Here is a 7,538-nt window from a genome sequence, read left to right on the forward strand (position 1 = left end):
ACATAAATGTTTTTTTTCCTTTGACTTAAGTAAAGCAGATATAAAATATGAAATCAAATAGAAGACATGTCATTGTTAACTTTTAACATTTATTTTTTACGAGCCCTTCACATTTTAGGCCTTAAATTCTATTTCGCATAACCTGGTTCTTTCTCCAAGCAGGTTCACCTTTTCATTTAGCTGGTTCTTTCCTCTCAGCAAGATTAGAGTGGTGCCAGAAGCTGTGGGTCCACCACCATCTGCCACAAACCGGCTGGCAGGACTAAGGGCATTTTGCTTGTGTGTCAATGTGTTGGTGTGTAAGGCCACCTCTGCTGTGAGCAATGAAACAGATGCAATGTGTTGCTTCTGTAACTTGTTTGCATTTATGTACTGTATGTGCTTTCCAGCTCGTATTAGAGAGGGAACATGGGGTGATGCAACACTGAGAGACAGTGTACAAAATGTGTTTGTGTGTGTGTGTAGAAAGGGAGTAGGAGAAGAGGCAGGGAGTGTGATGCTACTGGTGTGGCAGATTGATGTGAAAAGCAGCGGAGCATCACTGCCTCTGCATGTGGTAAACAATGATGAGAGAACAGCTAATGAAGGCTTGTGTGTCGATGAGTGTGGGCACATGGTTGTGTCTAATGCATCACATGTCATCAGAATCAGAGAGAGTCAGGGGGGATGGTGGATCAACAGTAAGCGCTGGAATCATCTTTCTTCACCATCTGAACCATCGTATCTATTTCCTTGCTTTTTTTCTACTACTAACATGATTTTTCATATACACTGCCAAATGTTTATCCCTCCCAACTAAGAGTGGGCATTGTGGAAAAAAAATCTCTATTACATTATGTAATTTTATATCACAATATTGATACATATGTACATTTCTGGAAAGTCAATTGAGAAACTAACTAGTCAGATGGGAATGCCTGTTTTTGGATAATCCAGCAAATTAAAATACCTGACAGATTAAGGGACATGTACAGTATGTTTCATTTATTTGTTACAAAAATCATGTAAAAATCCAATATTGGCATCACAGTGGTGTTCACTGATTTCCAACATTGTCCAGCATGGTCTAATTCAACTAATCAAGGATAGCTACCTTGATATAAATGGATTGGTAAAACATGAAAAAAAATAAAGAAAAAACAAAAAATGCAATTCATCACATTCTCATATTGCCCAAAATAAAGTAATGTGTGGAAGCATTTTGGATTTGATACCATAGATGGAAAAGGTGAGGCTATCTGTTGCCTTTTAAAAGCACAACTGCCTCCTGTAACATTACCATTACAACAAATCAGAAGTCACCAGTTCACCAGTACTTAGTCAGAGGCACTGTGAATGAATGAACAACCTCAGTGAGTTTCGTTGGACTTAAACTGAACAAATGACATGTTAGTTCACATTTTAAACTTGATTCTTTTGAAAATGTAATGGCAGAATACCACATTGTAAAACCTTTTACGTCATCTCCTTAAATTTGACAGTAAAATGCGACAACCATTGCATTCTTAGCAGGCTTACTGCTTGTGACTGTCTGGTTGACAAGAGGCATGCCAGGTTTAACGTCGGCTTGAGTAACCTGATTTGCTTGATGGCTATGTGGCGTTCTAGTAACTAGCTTACCAAAATGGCCCTCTCTGGTGGCTGGCTGTAGTGACTGGCTGCATTGCTTTACAGATGAAATCAGAATAAGAAAAAAAGCCAAGCTAAGCTGGGCTGATCTGTGACCAAGCGGCAAAATGTGATTCTCTGTGATAAGAGTCTGCATGTGAGATAAAACTGTGCATGTTTTTCCTCATTTCCTCATGAGAATGCTATTTCCCACCACAGAAAGAAGGATGAAATGTCTTGTTAACAAGTGGTATCTAAACATTGGGAAACCAACAAATAAATTCCAGAGAAATCTAGATTAATGGGCACACAGAGGGGTAGGGGAAAGTCTATCGGGCTCCAGCTAAATGGCCTGCCTGGATCTTGCTAGACTGAATCAAACTCAGAAATAAATTGCGTTAAGGAGGCAGTCTGAAGTGGGAGCTATCCAGCAGCACTATCCTCTCCTCTCCTCTCATATCACTCAGACAGTCATTGCTACTCCAAACATGTCTCAGCCCCTTCTTCCAAAGCTGTTGCCAGCACTGACTTTTTCATGGCAAAACCCATTTTGAAGACACTTGCCAAGTCCTCTATAAATAACCACCTGATCCACAAAGCTGCCATTCATTCATTTGAGGACATTCATATGTGAGGTGAGCCAAATGTAACTCCACCACAGCCATTTGGCATTATTCATGGTGGCATTTCAATTAAAATAAGTGCAATGAGTGAAGGTGGATGAGGGAATGAGTGGTATAACATGAACGGAGAGCCTAATAAATACAGTCATAAATACAGCTCGATGGCTTTAAGTGATGTTCAGCCTTACAGTGAGTGGGAATCAGAGAGTTTGGAGTGTTTTCAGGTGAAACACATGCAAAAAAATAAAGTGAAGCACCACTTTCACAACTTCTGTAATGTATTTACGTTAGTGCAGTGCCCAGTTAAGGAGTGGCTGTTTCAGCACGTTGTCGTTCGAAAGTTGCTGATTGCTTTGCCCATGGAACAGCTGCTTGCTGCATTTTTGAGATCTGCTCATCCGCTCTACTTCATGCTTGACACTGGTTCCTCAGCAATACGGTCCATCAAGTGTGAAGTTGATCGGATGAATGGTTATGGAGAAATGCTAAGGACAGTCATACACACACAGACAGGCAGACGTAATTTATAACTAGATGATGCTGTTACAGCCCCAGACAAATTATGCCAAAATTATTTATTATTTATTTATTGTCACTCAGACATCACATGTACACGTCCACCACTGTAAGCCCTGCCAACCGTATCTGAGCAAACTCTGAGGGCCAGCTATAGCAAAATTGTAAGAAATATCAAAATCCTAAAGAAATCCTTTTTACGCCTTGTTCCAAAGTTGTTCTGTACAAAATTCGGTGACAATTGCTCAACATTTTAGCAAAAAAACAGACTAGGCAATATTCAAAACAGTGGGAAATTATCTAGACGTAAATGGGCGTGGCTTATATGGATACAGTAGATTCGTTTGGACTCACAGAATCCAGGGTTGTTATAATGCCACCATCTGACCAAATTCGACACTGGGTCCATTGGGTCCTCAACCGCACACCCAACAAGTGTGAAATTCTTGAGGAAATCAAAAGCAGACATATAGAAAGACAGAAAGAGATAAAAACAGACAGAGTCTGCACACACATACCACCACATGCCTTAAGATATGATACCTTCACTTCTAAGGCTTTTTTCATTTTACAGAAGCTTCAGAAACAAGCAGGGCAAACAGCCCATGTGAAAGCAGTAGACAGCTTTGCTGAGTCCAGACTTTTGCCAACATGAGCCTTCAAAGACTTTGCAGTAAAGAGATTGTTTCTTCTCTTTGATGAAAAGACTGTGCTTTGTGAAACTGCTTGTTTGCTTTAAATATGACGTTAACTTTTATCCACATCCATCCAAGCTTGTGTAGAAATAGACATATCATTGACTGTAATTGTGAACATAAAAGATCAGGATGTGACCTTGGACTATTTTAAGAATGCAATACACCTCCTTTGATGGGTGTTTTTTCTTGACGGATGAACTTTTTCTACATCAATAGGAGTAGAAAGCAAGGACACACACACTGAACTTGTTTGAATGACTTACAAATATTCCTTTCAATGTATTGTTTGACTGGTTAAAAGTCACATTAGCCTACTATAGACGGCTTTTGCATTTTAGACAAACTCAAGGTGACTTGTTCTTCATGTTCACAGACACTACCAACTACAATTTACTTGCTAACATGCTCACAACGACAAAGCTAACATGTTGATGTTTAGGTATAATGTTTAGCATGTAGGGATGAAACGGTATGAAAATTTCATATCACGATTATAGTGACCAAAATTATCAAAGTTATCAGTATTATCACGGTATTGTAAAAATGTGCCAAAAAATTATAAAATGTACTGATACACACACTGAAACGATTTCAACAAGTTTTATATTGAAAACTACAAATGTAATTGCCATTTTGTTTGCAGAAAAAATTAAATAACAGCAAATACCTTTTGTAAACATATAAAAATCATCTTAGTGTGCATTACCAAGATTTTATATTTTATATTATATAGGTAATACAATGACCCCGTGGACAATTACATGAAAACAAATAAGTCTTAGAAGACAATGATATTACTATCATTGTCTTCTAAGACTTATTTATTTCTACAATGAGCCCAAAAACTGACATAAATACAGAGGAGTCTGTAGCGTTTATAGATATGCTGGTTGGTTGACTAAACTGCGTAACGTGTTATCATGTGCAGTGGACGATTAGACTCGTGTGGCGTTTTTACAAGAGCAGCAAGACTGAGAGCTTCAGTTTACATGCTGTTAGCAAGTCAGACAGACAAACCAAAGCTAAAAGTTAACTCACCCTGCGTTCACTATAAGGTAATTTTCTTCAATCAAGTTTCCCTCAGCACTCTCATAAAAACTAAAATATGGACCGGACTTGCATAACAGCGCAGTTAACCCTGCCCGGTTATCATGGTAATTAAAATGTGTACGATAATAATAACCGTCGGGAATTTTACCATGGTTTACCATTGAACCGGTAATCGTTTCATCCCTATTAGCATGTTCAGCTCAGCGTTCAATGTTGTCCGACAAGTAGCATGCACATAACTCAGCTTGCAGTTGTTATGGCAGAAAATTGTGTCCTCTTACATTTAATCTATTATGCATATTCTTTTACTATAATTATTATTACTATTATTGTTATTGTTATATGTTTTATAGATATATATGTATTATGGTTATTATCCTTAACCTTTCGTGCTTCTATACTCCTTATGTTAGTCTGTTCACATTTACTAGGGTTTAGGTCAGAGCTGTGAGATTGCTTAGTGGTTTCACCCCCCTTGTTGTTCCTCTCCTCTCTTTGAATGTTCATTAAAGGACAGGACAGGCTCTCTGTTCCCCAAAACATAGAAACCTAGACTGTGTAAATGATTATGCATCCCTTTGCTCTGGGCCAGACACCCAAAGCTGCCCTAGGCAGCAGGTCTCTGGACCAGCTGTATATGTGTTATCGTACTTCTTTGTTTATCTTTTATTAATAAATTCTTCAAAGACAACGGTTGGTTGTTACTCAATTATTTGCTTAATCCCTCACCAGCAAGATACAATTTCTATGACAGCAGTCAGGTGGATTTCAGGTGTAATAATGGTAATTTGTGAGCAGATGAAAGCAAGGTAAGAAGAAGGAGAGCCACGTGTTTAATTATGGCTTTTGTGGAGCTTTTTCATTCACTGCGGCTCCATCTACAGCAGAACTGTGACAAGAGCTGCTCTAGAGTGACATCAAAGTCGCATCAATTCCGATTTAAATAGATCCGATCTGTATCGGATTTGGACCACATATGAAAGAGTCCCAAATCCGAAGTGGAAAAGATCAGGTTCCATGTGACGTGGCCTGTTCACACTGTGATAAAAGGATCAGATCAGAGTTACATATGAGCAAAAAAATTTGATTTGGGTCACTTTGGCCTGCAGTCTGAACGTAGCCTAAATGTTCTAATCAACAAAGTATAAATACACTTATACAGTTTAAGGTCCTACATTTTATCCTTGGCAAGTGGCTATGTGACCACACAATTTTAGACACGGGGTCACCAGCCTAGTTAGCAAGTGAGGTTGAACCCTGGATTCTTAATCCTAAGGGTCAATCTGCACCAATAATTAGTAAGGATGTCGTGTGTTTCGCTATTGGTCGCTCGTTTTTCTAGATTCTGTCTGTTGGCACGTTAGCCTTCTGATCTCTGTTGCACTGTTGCCATAGCACCAATGCTACACGCTGTTAAAAGCTGATGAGAAAGTGGTTAAAATCACACTGGAGCTAAATATAGCTGTTTTCTTCTTGTGGGAGTGCTGAAATCTGTTACGTTCAATCACAGGTCAGAGTAACAACCACATTCTACACTTAAAGTGATCATGTTTTTTCCTGATAGGGTGCCGTTCAGTGATTCAACCAGATTACCCATCTCTTCATCTACTTGTGGCACACACATGTTTTTGTAAGTCAACTTAAGGAAATAACTCTCAAATCAACATTGATGTGGAAGACGTTCAGTGAACAGCTCCAAGCAAATGATATTGCCAAGTGCTGCATATCCCAAATCCCAGTCATTGTCAGATTTCTGGTCTGCTGTGTATATCTGTTCGTGTCATATTATTTAGCAAAAGGACGGATAAAGCTAAAGTTGCTGTTCAAATGAGCTCAAATAGCTGTTCTAATGCTGCTCAAGTCATAATCTTTAGTTTGTACTGAACGATACAACTATTCTTCTTTATCTTCATCTTGAGAAAGATATTCTTTTAACCTGGTTTTACACTGTGCTCATTACAGTCCGCTCTGGAATATCTACACCAGATGTTTTGACTGTCATAGCAACTGTCTGAATCCCTTAGGTTTACTCAAGGCTACAACCTTGGCTCGTTAAGCATTACCAACTCACACTTCCATTTAAGTATTGAAGTTAAAGTTTAAAAAATAAAAAATAAACTTTTCTTACCACCTTCCCTGCCACAAAAAATAATATGCAGTCAATGGCCTTAAACAACCTTTATGTAAGCGCACGAGTAATAACTGACGATGTTGTTGTGGACATTTACACAAGCGCTATCAGGTCATGTTTACCCAAAACAGCTCAGAGCCAACAGCTCAGTAGGTGCGCTGATAGGTCTATCATGTTCCAGAGGTCATGACAGACTGCTGAAGGGATGTTTGTAAGTTTAAAAAGGTCACAAACGCAGCTGGGAAAAAGAACAGCATGCCTGTAACAGCAGCACACTGCCACACTGCCACACACACACACACACACACACACACTCATACACACACTTTGTACCACACATATCTGAAATTGCCAGTAATCGTGAGCTTTATGTTGTTTGGGGAACATTTACCAAGTTATGCTGCAAAGAAGCCAAAAGTAAAAGTGCTGATCATTAGAAATTATTATCTCTCTATGGAAAATGCATGTTTTACACACAAGCAAATTTTCCAGACTGGATCTAAAAAATGCGACACCCCTGTGGGAAGAAGAAATGGGTGCCTGTATATTGCATATTGCCTGCTGTCAGATGTTTTATTTAATTTATTTATCCTGACATCTTTTATCTTTGGTTTGCCTCTCAGTGACACATGTGCCCGCCACGGTCAGGTACTTACTAGGGGCCAAGTATGTGGCCTGCCACAGGGGAGGAAAGGTTGTGATGAATCATAATCTCAGCAGGATGGGTCTCCCTGGCTTCTGTCACTGTTCATCATACTAGCCAACAGCAATGATTGTATGAAGAAACAAGAATCATCCATCACTATGTGCTATCACTATCACTATCTTTTCCTTGGTTATTCCTACAGCATCTTACCAGCTATGTAAGATGATGTTTGTGTATTCTCAAGGCAAATTGCATTTGATTACTTC

Source organism: Micropterus dolomieu, linkage group LG18 (assembly GCF_021292245.1).
Source record: "Micropterus dolomieu isolate WLL.071019.BEF.003 ecotype Adirondacks linkage group LG18, ASM2129224v1, whole genome shotgun sequence".
NCBI lineage: Eukaryota > Metazoa > Chordata > Actinopteri > Centrarchiformes > Centrarchidae > Micropterus > Micropterus dolomieu.